This window comes from Schistocerca nitens, chromosome 1, assembly GCF_023898315.1.
Source record: "Schistocerca nitens isolate TAMUIC-IGC-003100 chromosome 1, iqSchNite1.1, whole genome shotgun sequence".
NCBI classification, from domain to species: Eukaryota; Metazoa; Arthropoda; class Insecta; order Orthoptera; family Acrididae; genus Schistocerca; species Schistocerca nitens.
The window spans coordinates 480,973,980-480,986,864 of NC_064614.1; the positions used below are offsets into that span (position 1 = coordinate 480,973,980).

The following is a 12,885-nucleotide window of genomic DNA, read 5'->3' on the forward strand; positions in this document are numbered from 1 at the left end:
ATGAATGTAAAAGAAGACGAATGGATAGATTTGAGAGATGAAACAGTGAAGGCAGCAGAGGATCAAATAGGTAAAAAGATAAGGCTTTGTAGAATTCCCTGGATAACACAGGAGATATTGAATTTAAATGACGAAACGAGAAAATGTAAATATGTAGCAAATGAAGCAGGCAGAAGAGAATACAGATGTCTCAAAAAAAAAAGATTGACAGAATGTGCAAGTGACTAAGTACGAATGGCTAGTGGCCAAATGCAATGATATAAAAGAGTACATAGCTTGCAGAAAGACAGATGCCACCTATAGGAAAATTAAGGAGAACTTTGGAGAAAAGAGAAGCAGCTGCATTAATATCTAGAGCTCAGATGGTGAACCAGTATTGAGGAAAGAAGGAAAAGCGAAACGGTGGATGGCGCATACAGAGAGTCTATACAAAGGATATGGATCCAATATTATAGAAATGGAAGAGGATATAGATGAAGATAAAATGGGAGATATGATACTGCGAGAAGAATTGATAGAGCACTAAAAGTTCGAAGTCGACAAAACCACCGGGAGTAGACGAGATTCCATCACAGCTGTTGATAGCCTCAGGAGAACCATCCGTGACAAAACTCTTCCATCTGGGGTGCAACATATATGGGACTGGCGAAATACCCACAGACTTCAAGTAGAATGTAACAATTCCAATTCAGAAGAAGGCTGGTGCTTGATAGGTGTGAATACTACCGAGCCATCAGTTTATTAAGTCACGGTTGCAAAAGACTGACATCAATTATTTACTGATCTCTAGGAATATCATTTTAGGCCCTGGAGAAATGTAGGGTCACCCAATACTGACCCTACGACTTATCTTAGAAGATAGGTTGAAGAAAGGTAAACCTAGTTTATAGCATTTGCAGTTTTAGAGAAAGCTTCTAACAGCATGGACTGGACTACACTCCTTGAGATCTCGAAGGTCGCAGGGATAAAATGCAGGGAGAAAAAAGTTATTTGCGACTTGTACAGAACCACTTTCCACGAAGGACATGAACTAGAATCAGTCGTTGTAGCCTATCGCCGATATTATTCAATGAGTACACTGATCAAGCTGTGAGAGGATCCCAGGAGAAATTTTGAAAGGGAATTAAAGTTCGAAGAGAAGAAATAAATACCTTGCAGTTTCCGATGATGATGTAGTTCTGTCAGAGACGGCAGAGGCCCTGGAAGAACAATTGAGCGGAATGGACAGCGTCTTGAAAACAGATGATAAGATGAACATCAATAAAAGTAAAACAAGGATATTAGACTGAAGTCGGACTAAATAATATAAAAACCAACATGGATTCCGAAAACAGAGATCCTGCGAAACTCAGCTCGCTCTGTTCCTCCGTGAGATCCACAGCGCAGTGGACAAATCCACTGGGGTTGATGCCGTGTTCCTTGCCTTTAGGAAGGCGTTTGTCACAATCCCGCACTGCCGTTTAGTGAAAAAAATGCGAGCTTATTGAATATCGGAGCAGGTTAGTGACTGGATTCAAGACTTCCTTGCAGACAGAACTTAACACGTCGCTTTTAGCGGAACAAAATCGACAGATGTAAAGGTAATTTCCGGTATACACCAAGGAAATGTGGTAGTATCGTTACTGTTTACAGTATCTGTAAATGATCTAGTACAAAGCGTCGGATGCTCTCTGAGGCTGTTCGCATATGATGCGGTTGTCTACAACAAAGTAGCAACGCCAGAAGATAGTAAAGATTTGCAGACAACTGATGAATGGTGCAGGCTCCGGCAGTTGATCCTGAAGGTAAATAAATGTAGCATATTGCGCATACATATGACAAGAAATCCACTATTGTACAGCTACACTATCGATGACAAACCGATGGAACCGCACCTGTAGGAGTAACTACCCATAACGACATTAAGTGGAATGGCAAAACAAGTAGTGGGAAAAGCAGGTGCGAGATTCATTGTAAAAATCTTAAGGAAATGTAACTCATCCACGAAGGAAGTGGTTTTAAGGAGTACTGTTCATCTGTCTAGGATCCGTACGAGATAGGATTGATAGAAAAGATGGAGAAAATCCTTCGCTTCGTCGCTGTAGTCTGGTCGGCACGAGAGCGTTGCGGAGATGCTCAACAACCTCCATTGGCAAACGTTACAAGAGAGGCGTTATGCATCACGGACAGATTTGCTATTCAAATTTCGAGAGCACTTTCCGGGAAGAGTCGGACAACACATTATGTCCTCCCCACATACGTCTCGCGTAATGACCATGAGGAGAAAATTCAAGACAGTCATTCTCCCCATGTGCTATTCGCGAGTGGAACGGGGTTGGAATGCTCAGTTAGTGGCACAAAAAATAGCCTCCACCACATACCATAACGTAGCTTGCTGAGTATGACGTAGGTGTAGGTGCAGAACAGGAAATGAAACGCCAAAAGCAGTTGACTGAGAATTTCTGTTTGTGGAGCAAACTAGCTCATGATGGCCGAAGTAGGGAAGATGTAAAATGTAGACTGTCAATAACAAGGAAAGAACTTTTTGAAAAAGAGGAATTTATTAAGAATGAAATGAAGAGGGTCCGTCTTCTTGCTAGAACACATTTGTGGTACCCTCGGTGGATTTTTTTTCTTTGTTTGTTTCTGAAATGTAGCCTAGGAGTATACGGACATCAGACTTCGTTGTTGTTAGATTTCATATTACTTCACCTTTTTAACATTATCTGGTTTCCAACAGATATCAGACACAAGTTTAAATTAATACAGCACATCTGCTACAACGCAGGGATGTAAAATGCTACATAAGAAGTGAGTGGAACGGCTAGGTTGAGCTGGGTAAAATACTTTTCTTCAAAGTACATTACACTCTTATTTCATAAATGAAACTCTCATTAGAAGAAAAAAATATTCATGATTCTCGCCCAAGCAGTTTAAGACAACTTACGATTTTGTACAGATAAATTAATTTACTTCCACAGCTCCCTCCGCAAGAATCATAAAAGAAGGCTGTATACATGGAAGAAGCCTGGAGATACTGACAGGTTTAAGATAGATTATATAATGGCAAGACAGAGATTTCGGAACCAGGTTTTAAATTGTAAGACATTTCCAGGGGCAGATGTGGATTCTGACCACAATCTATTGGTTATGATCTGTAGATTAAAACTGAAGAAACTGCAAAAAGGTGGGAATTTAAGGAGATGGGACCTGGATAAACTGACTAAACCAGAGGTTGTACAGAGTTTCAGGGAGAGCATAAGGGAACAATTGACAGGAATTGGGGAAAGAAATACAGTAGAAGAAGAATGGGTAGCTCTGAGGGATGAAGTAGTGAAGGCAGCAGACGATCAAGTAGGTAAAAAGACGAGGGCTAGTAGAAATCCTTGGGTAACAGAAGATATATTGAATTTAATTGATGAAAGGAGAAAATATAAAAATGCAGTACATGAAGCAGGCAAAAAGGAATACAAACGTCTCAAAAATGAGATCGACAGGAAGTGCAAAATGGCTAAGCAGGGATGGCTAGAGGACAAATGTAAGGATGTAGAGGCTTATCTCACTAGGGGTGAGATAGATACTGCCTACAGGAAAATTAAAGAGACCTTTGGAGATAAGAGAACCACTTGCATGAACATCAAGAGCTCAGATGGAAACCCAGTTCTAAGCAATGAAGGGAAAGCAGAAAGGTGGAAGGAGTATATAGAGGGTCTATACAAGGGCGATGTACTTGAGGACAATATTCTGTAAAAGGAAGAGGATGTAGATGAAGATGAACTGGGAGATACGATACTGCGTGATGAGTCTGACAGAGCAATGAAAGACCTGAGTCGAAACAAGGCCCCCGGAGTAGACAACATTCCATTAGAACTACTGACGGCCTTGGAAGAGCCAGTCCTGACAAAACTCTATCATCTGGTGACCAAGCTGTATGAAACAGGCGAAATATCCTCAGACTTCTAGAAGAATATAATAATTCCAATCCCAAAGAAAGCAGGTGTTGACAGATGTGAAAATTACCGAACAATCAGTTTAATAAGTCACAACTGCAAAATACTAACGCGAATTCTTTACAGACGAATGGAAAAACTGATAGAAGCCGACCTAGGGGAAGATCAGTTTGGATTCCGTAGAAATGTTGGAACACGTGAGGCAATACTGACCCTACGACTTATCTTAGAAGCTCGATTAAGGAAGGGCAAACCTACGTTTCTAGCATTTGTAGACTTAGAGAAAGCTTTTGGCAATGTTGACTGGAATACTCTCATTCAAATTTTGATGGTGGCAGGGGTAAAACACAGGGAGCGAAAGGCTATTTAAATTTTGTACAGAAACCAGATGGCAGTTATAAGAAAAAATGGTTCAAGTGGCTCTGAGCACTATGGGACTTAACATCTGTGGTCATCAGTCCCCTAGAACTTAGAACGACTTAAACCTAACTAACCTAAGGACATCACACACATCCATGCCCGAGGCAGTATTCGAACCTGCGACCGTAGCAGTCGCGCGGTTCCGGACTGCGCGCCTAGAACCGCTAGACCACCGCGGCCGGCGCAGTTATAAGAGTCGAGGGACATGAAAGGGAAGCAGTGGTTGGGAAGGGAGTGAGACAGGGTTGTAGTCTCTCCCCGATGTTATTCAATCTGTATATTGAGCAAGAAGTGAAGGAAACAAAAGAAAAACTCGGTGTAGGTATTAAAATCCATGGAGAAGAAATAAAAACTTTGAGGTTCGCCGATGACATTGTAATTCTGTCAGAGACAGCAAAGGACTTGGAAGAGCAGTTGAACGGAATGGATAGTGTCTTGAAAGGAGGATATAAGATGAACATCAACAAAAGCAAAACAAGGATAATGGAATGTAGTCGAATTAAGTCGGGTGATGCTGAGGGAATTAGATTAGGAAATGAGACACTTCAAGTAGTAAAAGAGTTTTGCTATTTGGGGAGCAAAATAACTGATGACGGTCGAAGTAGAGAGGATATCAAATGTAGACTGGCAATGGCAAGGAAAGCGTTTCTGAAGAAGAGAAATTTGTTAACATCGAGTATAGATTTAAGTGTCAGGAAGTCGTTTCTGAAAGTATTTGTACGGAGTGTAGCCATGTATGGAAGTGAAACATGGACGGTAAATAGTTTGGACAAGAAGAACACCTTCTTAATATTCTCGTAATACTCCGGAACTGTGTTTGTTGCAACGTCGCGCCAGATCTTTGGCGGAATCGGTGAGCTTTGGGCAACCGTTCCTCCGTACTGTGCGCGCGGTGACTCACCTGAGAGCGCAGAACGGGTCGGCCGAGCCCACGGCCGGTGGGGCAGCCGGTCCACTGGTCCACTTGTGCGACCAGTGCGGCGGCGGCGGCAGCAGACGTGTTGTTACGCGCTGTACGCACACGGCGCGCCCGCCGGCAGCTGAGCGTGCTGCGAGGGCCGCGCCACTGACCCGCTTCGCTGCGCGGTAAACCCCCCTCTCCTCTTCTTCTCCCCCCCTTCATTGCTCGTCACGCATTCTGTAACAGCCAGTAAAAAACAGCTGTATTACCTACACAGGACCTAACAGGTTTCGCTACTGGACTCTTGTTCTTACTGATGTTCCGATGAGAATTTGATCGTCAGTTTCTCATGTGACATCCTGAAAGCCAAGAACCTAGGCCAGTGGTTCCTAGCCTTTGTGAGATCATTAGATGATTACCCCTGACAGCAAACAGATATTAGTCAACACTCTCCCGCCTCCACACCTCGCTCCCCTGACCCCCTCCCCCCTCCACCCATCCCCCAAATGAATTAAAAAGAACTTTCTGTGAACACTTGAATTTTTAAAATGACGAAAGATAAAAAGAAAGCTAGTTATCTACACCGAGGGTAGACATTTGTTACAAAACAAGTTACCTCTGCGTCACTTCCGCCAATACCGGGCAATCGGCTTTCAATTAAAATGTCTCCCCCGCACGTGAATAATATACATAATGGCTGTGACACGTGGTTGACGACATTTGGAAATTTGGGTCTGGCCGTGAAGCGTGTTCAGATAGCCTAATGTGTCGCAGTCCGGCCGGTGTGACCGAGCGGTTCTAGGCGCTTCAGTCTGGAACCGCGTGACCGCTACGGTCGCAGGTTCGAATCCTGCCTTGGGCATGGATGTGTGTGATGTCCTTAGGTTAGTTAGGTTTAAGTAGTTCTAATTTCTAGGGGACTGATGACTTCAGATGTTAAGTCACATAGTGCTCAGAGCCATTTTTTTGTGTCGCAGTCTACCTTTGGACAGTGGTGAGGCGCGCACGCCTTGTTTGAGTCTCGCCTGTTGTGCTCCTTGCGAACCAGCGCGCGTTTGTTTACTTCCGCGTACCGGCTTGTCTCAGAGTCCGACTTCATCGATCACCATGGTCTTTCTTACCCCCTAGCCACGATTAAATTAACTTTTCCTTTGGACCACGAACGACCGAAGGCGTATGAAGTAGAACGTTTTATACGGGATGAAATGCGTCTCGCGCCACAAGATGTTCTCTGAATTCATTTTCCGATCCTCAGTACTACTGTGTACATAAAGCTGGTGAATGATGAGCTGAGCGCCGACGTTGTGAGGCGCGACGTTCTCAAGTTCCGATATTCTGACTGACATATGAGGATTGTCGTGCTTGATCATGCTGGTTTTAGCCTCCGAACGTAGGTTTCCGAACTCCCGTTTGAGGTAGCATTGGACGTTGCGGTGGCCGCCTTGAAACTTTACGGCAACGTCGTCAGTCACGTCGCTGAAACCTGGAATACGTCCGAAACATACCGTGTCCTCAATGATGTCCGTCAGATAAAAATAGAACTACAGAAACACGTGCCTTCCTACTTGGTTATTACCAGCTGTACGGCTCTCGTCATGTACGATGGCCAGCCCCGCTCCTGTTCAGGTTGTGGCCGGGAAGGCCATGTTCGTTCTGAATGTGTCCGACGTAGACTGGTTCAGAAGCCGATCGGAGACGCCGCTCTTCCAGCGCCGCCCACTGTGTTACCTCTATCTTACAAGCCTGAGGCGCTGCTGCCTGCTGTGCTCCCTCTGAATCAGTCGGTATCGGCGACGACTCCTCTCGACGACGCGATAGATGTTTCGCCTGCCTCTCCTACCAGAGGCAATACAAATGTACGATGACCGTCAGTAGGCAGAAGCTGTCTATTTATTTATTTTATTTACACGTCTAGCTCCATAGGAGCAAAATGAGGAACAAACCTCCACGGTCATGGAACGTGGTTCAAATGGTTCTGAGCACTATAGGAATTAACATCTGTGGTCATCAGTCCCCCAGACTTAGAACTACTTAAACCTAACTAACCTAAGGACATCACACACATCCATGCCCGAGGCAGGATTCGAACCTGCGACCGTAGCAGCCGCGTGGTTCCAGACTGAAGTGCCCAGAACCGCTCGGCCACAGCGGCCGGCTTCAAGGAACTCATCGAGAGAATAGAAGGAGTGACCCATGAGGAAACTCTGGAGTTTCTATTTGGATTATTGCTATGATTTTTTAATTCTTGTGGTAGCTTGTTGAAAATGGATGCAGCAGTATACTCCACACATTTCTGCACAACATTTAAGGAAGTGCGATCCAAATGTAGATTGGATTTCTGCCGAGTATTAACTGAGTGAAAGCTGCTTATTCCTGGGAATGAGCTGATATTGTCAACAAGAAACGACAGTAAAAAATATATAACTGAGAGGCCAAAGTCAAAATACTCAGACTAGTGAACAGGGGTCGGCAAGAGGTTCGCGAACTTACACCACTTGTTTCCCGAACTGCCCGTTTCTGAGCCAAAAATATACTTTTAGAATGGGAAGAGTTACCCCAAAATATAATACCATACGACATAAGCGAATGAAATTAAGCAAAGTAGACTAATTTACGTGTCGAAGTATCAATCACTCTCGATACCGTTCGAACAGTAAAAATGGCAGCATTAAGTCTTGGAACAAGATCCTGAATGTGGACTTTCCACGACAGTTTACTATCTAACTGGACACCTATAAGTTTGAAATGTTCGGTTTCACTAATCATATGCCCATTCTGGAAAATTAAAACATCGGGTTTTGTTGAATTGTGTGTTAGAAACTGTAAAAACTGAGTCTTAACGTTAGTTTGTTTCCTGCAAGCCATGAACTTATGTCATGAACTGCACTATTTGAAACAGTGCCAACATTGCACAAAACATCTTTTACTACCAGGCTAGTGTCATCAACAAACAGAAATATTTTAGAATCATCTTTAATACTAGAGGACATATCATTTATATGAGGGTCACTCCAAAAGAAATGCACACTATTTTTGTAAAAATACAGTTTTCATTCTGCATGTGTGAAAGTTTTACAGTGTGTACGTAGATACATCCTTCCCGCTTGTTTTCAAACTTAGTTCAACCTGTTCCCGCGAGTGGCGCCATCACAACATGTCTTCAAGATGGCTGCTACACTTGACGTTCGTCAGAAGCAACGTGCTGTCATAGAATTCCTGTGCTGTGAAAACGAGACAATGGGAAACATCCACAAGAGGTTGAAAAAGGTCTATGGAGATGCTGCTGTCGATAGCAGTACAGTTAGTCGGTGGGCAAGAAGGTTACGTGATGAAAGTGGGCACGGCAATATTGAGGATTGTCCTCGCAGTGGCACGCCACGTACTGCACATACTCCAGACAATGAGCAGAGAGCTAACGAATTGATGACTGCTGACAGACGCATCACAGTGAACGAATTGTCACGCTATGTTGGGATAGGGGAAGGAAGTGTTTGCAGAATACTGAAAATGTTGGCGTTAAAAAAGGTTTGTGCCAGGTGGGTTCCCAGGATGTTGACTGTGGCTCACAAAGAAACAAGAAAAACGGTATGCAGCGAACTTTTGGAACAGTACGAGAATGGTGGAGATGAAATTCTTGGAATAATTGTGACAGGTGATGAAACATGGCTCCATCATTTTTCACCAGAGACGAAGAGGTAATCAACGGAGTGGTATCATGCAAATTCACCCAAGAAAACAAAATTCAAAACCACACCTTCTGCTGGAAAAGTTACGGATACGGTGTTTTTCGATTCCGAAGGACTCTTGCTTGTGGATATCATGCCAAGTGGAACCACCATAAATTCTGATGCATATGTGACGACACTGAAGAAACTTCAAGCTCGACTGAGTCGTGTTCGACCAAATCGGCAAAAGCTGGATGTTTTGCTGCTGCACGACAATGCACGGCCACATCTCAGTTAAAAAATCATGGAAGCGATCACAAAACTTGTATGGACAGTTCAACACCCGCGTGACAATCCTGACCTGGCTCCATACGACTATCTCTTTGGGAAACTGAAAGACTCTCTTCGTGGAACAAGGTTTGAAGATGACGACTCCCTTGTGCACGCTGCCAAACAGTGGCTCCAACAGGTTGGTCTAGTATTTTACCGTGCGGGTATACAGGCGCTGGTTCCAAGATGGCGTAAGGCAGTTGAGAGGGATGGAAATTATGTGGAGAAATGAAAATATTGTTCCTAAAGGATGTATCTACTCACTGTAAAATTTTCAAACATGTAGAATAAAATATGGATTTAAAAAAATAGTGTGCATTTCTTTTGGAGTGACCCTCGTACAAATAACCATGCCCCATTCAGACACCACATCATAGCCATTCTCAACGCTGTGGAGAATAACGTTTTTCTGTCTGCTATCAAAGTAAGAGGTGAACCAATTGTGAGCTACTCCCCGCATTCCATAGTAGTCAGACTTATGGAGCTACATTTTATGATCAACATAATCAAACGCTTTGGGTAAAAAATACGTCTAGCGTTCGAAACCTTTTGATTAATCCATCCACTTCCTCACAAGGAAAAGAGAATATAGCATTTTCACTTGTTAGACGACTTATAAAGCCGAACTGTTCATTTAATAGCAAATTATGTGTTGATCATGGAGCTGTACCGACCACCAATTTTCTGCTATCTGGCCACATGTCGGATGATAGCCGCCCGCCATCTGACACAGGACAGCATGTTAGGAAGCAACGGTCGCTGAGGAAACAGAAGAGACAACGCCTTACCCCGTCTGATGACTGTCTCCATTGGCTGTGTACACAGGATGACGACCCTGCTACTGATGGTGCTCTGTCCTCTGAAGTCCTGACACTTGATGACGCAACGTCCTTCCACGCCTCCATTTCCAGTCAGCGTCCACCTCCAGACATCGACCTTCCCTCACCTGCATCTGACACGGTTGCCTCCCTTTGTGTGTCTGACGCTACCTGTGGGCGCACCTCTGATAGTGTTCCACTGAACCGACCCAGTGAGACATCTGTCTCCCGGGCCGACGACGTCAATGCTAAGGATAGATATTCTGGAGGTGTACAGAGCGATGGACCACCCTTGATGGAGTCGTCTCCTTCCCCGTCACAGGGATGTGTCCTTCCGTGGGGGCCTAACAGGGAGTTCCCTGTGCTTCCCCCGTGTTTGCATCGCCCCATCCTCCTGTCGACGGTAGCTGTCCAGACTCATCACATAGCCACGATCAATGTCAACACCATTCGCATGTACCAAAAACTGGCTGTACTCCACGACATGCTGTATACTGCGGACGCTGATGTTGCTCTCCTTCAGGAGGTACACGTTGCAACTTTCTGTGCTCCCCATGGTTTTACAGCACATGTCTCTCATGCTTCCCCTACTGGTAGTGGGGTGGCGATCCTCTTACGTAATGGTATCTTAGTTGATGCTGTTGCCTATCTCCCTGATGGCTCTCACGTTTAGCGGCGTCAGGATTGTCAATGTCCATGCGCCATCTGGTTCGGGTCAGCACTGTGAACGTTCCATTTTCTTCTCAAAAACAGTCACGCCTCGTTTCCTGGGTTGGTAGGATGCATTGATCATGGGAGGCAATTTCAACTGCACCCAGGCACCCAAATTTTTTCTCGCTGACACCTCCGTAAAATGATGAAAGGAATAAACTTTATCACTTACTATAATTTCGCTGTTTATGCAGTAAGACTGCAGCATTAGACGTGACGTTTTAATTTAATATTTCTTTACTACCAACTCTGTCGGGAATACATTTTGCAGACAATTTTCACATGTACCACTGAGTGTACCTGAAACGTTATATCATTGTACGACATAGTTGAGGAGCTATGATGTTTTATACATGTAAGTTCGATTCTGTAATGAATCTGATCTTGTCTTTGCAATTACTTCAGGAACCATACACAGGGATTTGTAGTATATTCTTGGCTTCGTCACATAATGTTGGCTATAGAAACTTGGTAAGTAGGTTATCACGGGATGGTTTGGGTCTATCTTGAAGCATCTGCCAGTTCAGAATTTTCAATACCTCTATGACACTCTCCCGTAGGTCAGACAAACCTGTGACCACTCGTTCTGCACTGCCTTGCATGCGTCCATTATCCCCTGTTAGCCCTATTTGGTAGGGTCCCACGCCCTTGAGTAATATTCTAGGTTTGTTGAATGAGTGTTTTGTGAGCAGTCATCTTTCCAGATTGATTGTGCTTTGTCTATGAGTGAGCGTATATGAAGGGCTTATTTCAATAGTGGTACAAGTGCATTTTTGTTCATTTTAAGATACATAGTCCTAAAGTTAAATGAGCGCTGAAAAATCTAGTTGAGATACCAGAAATATTCAAGCATATGGCTTCTTGCTAGAGACGAACCTTTCTTTCTGTTTGTTCGGATCATTAATGTCAGAAGCACTATAAACACAAAAGTGGAGGTAATGGACTTGTACCACTATTGAAATAAGCCCTTCATATGATCATTCCACTTTATATCCCTAAAAATTGTTACACCCAGATATTTGTATGAGCTGAGCGTTTCTAATTATGAATTTGTGATATTGTAGTTTTAGAATAGTACATGTTTTTCGTTTCGCGAAGTGTAGAGATATCCATTTTTGAACATTTAAAGCGAGTTATCAGTCTTTGCACCGCTTTGAAATCTTGAAGGTCTGACTGGGCATTTGTGCAGTGTTTTTCTTCGGACACTGCCGCGTTATACAGGGTGTTTCACAACGATGTTTTCAAAATTTGGAGACAGGCTTCTTACACCAAAATAAGAAAAATGTTCAGTAAAAATGGGCTCTAAAATTCATACCGTACCATAAGAGCTATGAGCACTTGCTCTTCCTCGATACTGTGTAGCATATCTCTTCTACTGCAAGCTCTTTGGTTTAAATGGCTCTGGGCACTATGGGACTTAACTTCTAAGGTCATCCGTCCCCTACAACTGAGAACTACTTAAACCTAACCAACCTAAGGACATCACACACATCCATGTCCGAGGCAGGATTCGAACCTGCGACCGTAGCGGTCGCGCGGTTCCAGACTGTAGCGCCTAGAACCGCTCGGCCACTCCGGCGGGCCCAAGCTCTCTGCTTTCCATATTTTGGGAGGAGGCAGTACGGACCAAAACAAGAAAAAAAGTCCAATAAATATGAGCTGCAATGTGCATACGTTAAGAACTATGAGCTCTTGCTCATCTTCGATACTGTGAAACACGTCTCTTCTGCGGAAAAAGTGCTCGTAACTCTAAAGGTGAGCACATACCAGCCCGAGGTTACTGGACATTTTTTCTTGTCTCCTCTCAAAATATGGAAAGCAAAGAGATTGTAGTAGAAAAGATCTGTCTTACAGTACTGAAGTTGAACAAGTGCTCATAGCTCTTAAGGTATGCACTTTAAAGCCCAAGTTTTGTGGACATTTTTTTCTTGTTTTTATGTAATGAACCTGTCCGAAACTCCTAGAAGGTAACTCCATCATCTGCTAAAAGCGTGACATTGCTGTTAATATTGTCTCCCAAGTCATTAATACACCATTAGTTCCTTATCTCAAAGCACTCAGTTAAGATACTCCAAGATGTGTACAATTTTATGGTGTCCTGTGAATGGGAC

General features: G+C 43.7%; 1 protein-coding gene across 1 annotated transcript in view; it reads left to right on the forward strand.

The window, feature by feature from the left end:
- The window catches only part of LOC126252189 (serine-rich adhesin for platelets), a 56,290-nt gene that overhangs the window by 17,863 nt on the left and 25,542 nt on the right, over positions 1–12,885 (forward strand). The gene's annotated exons all lie outside the window — the stretch shown is intronic.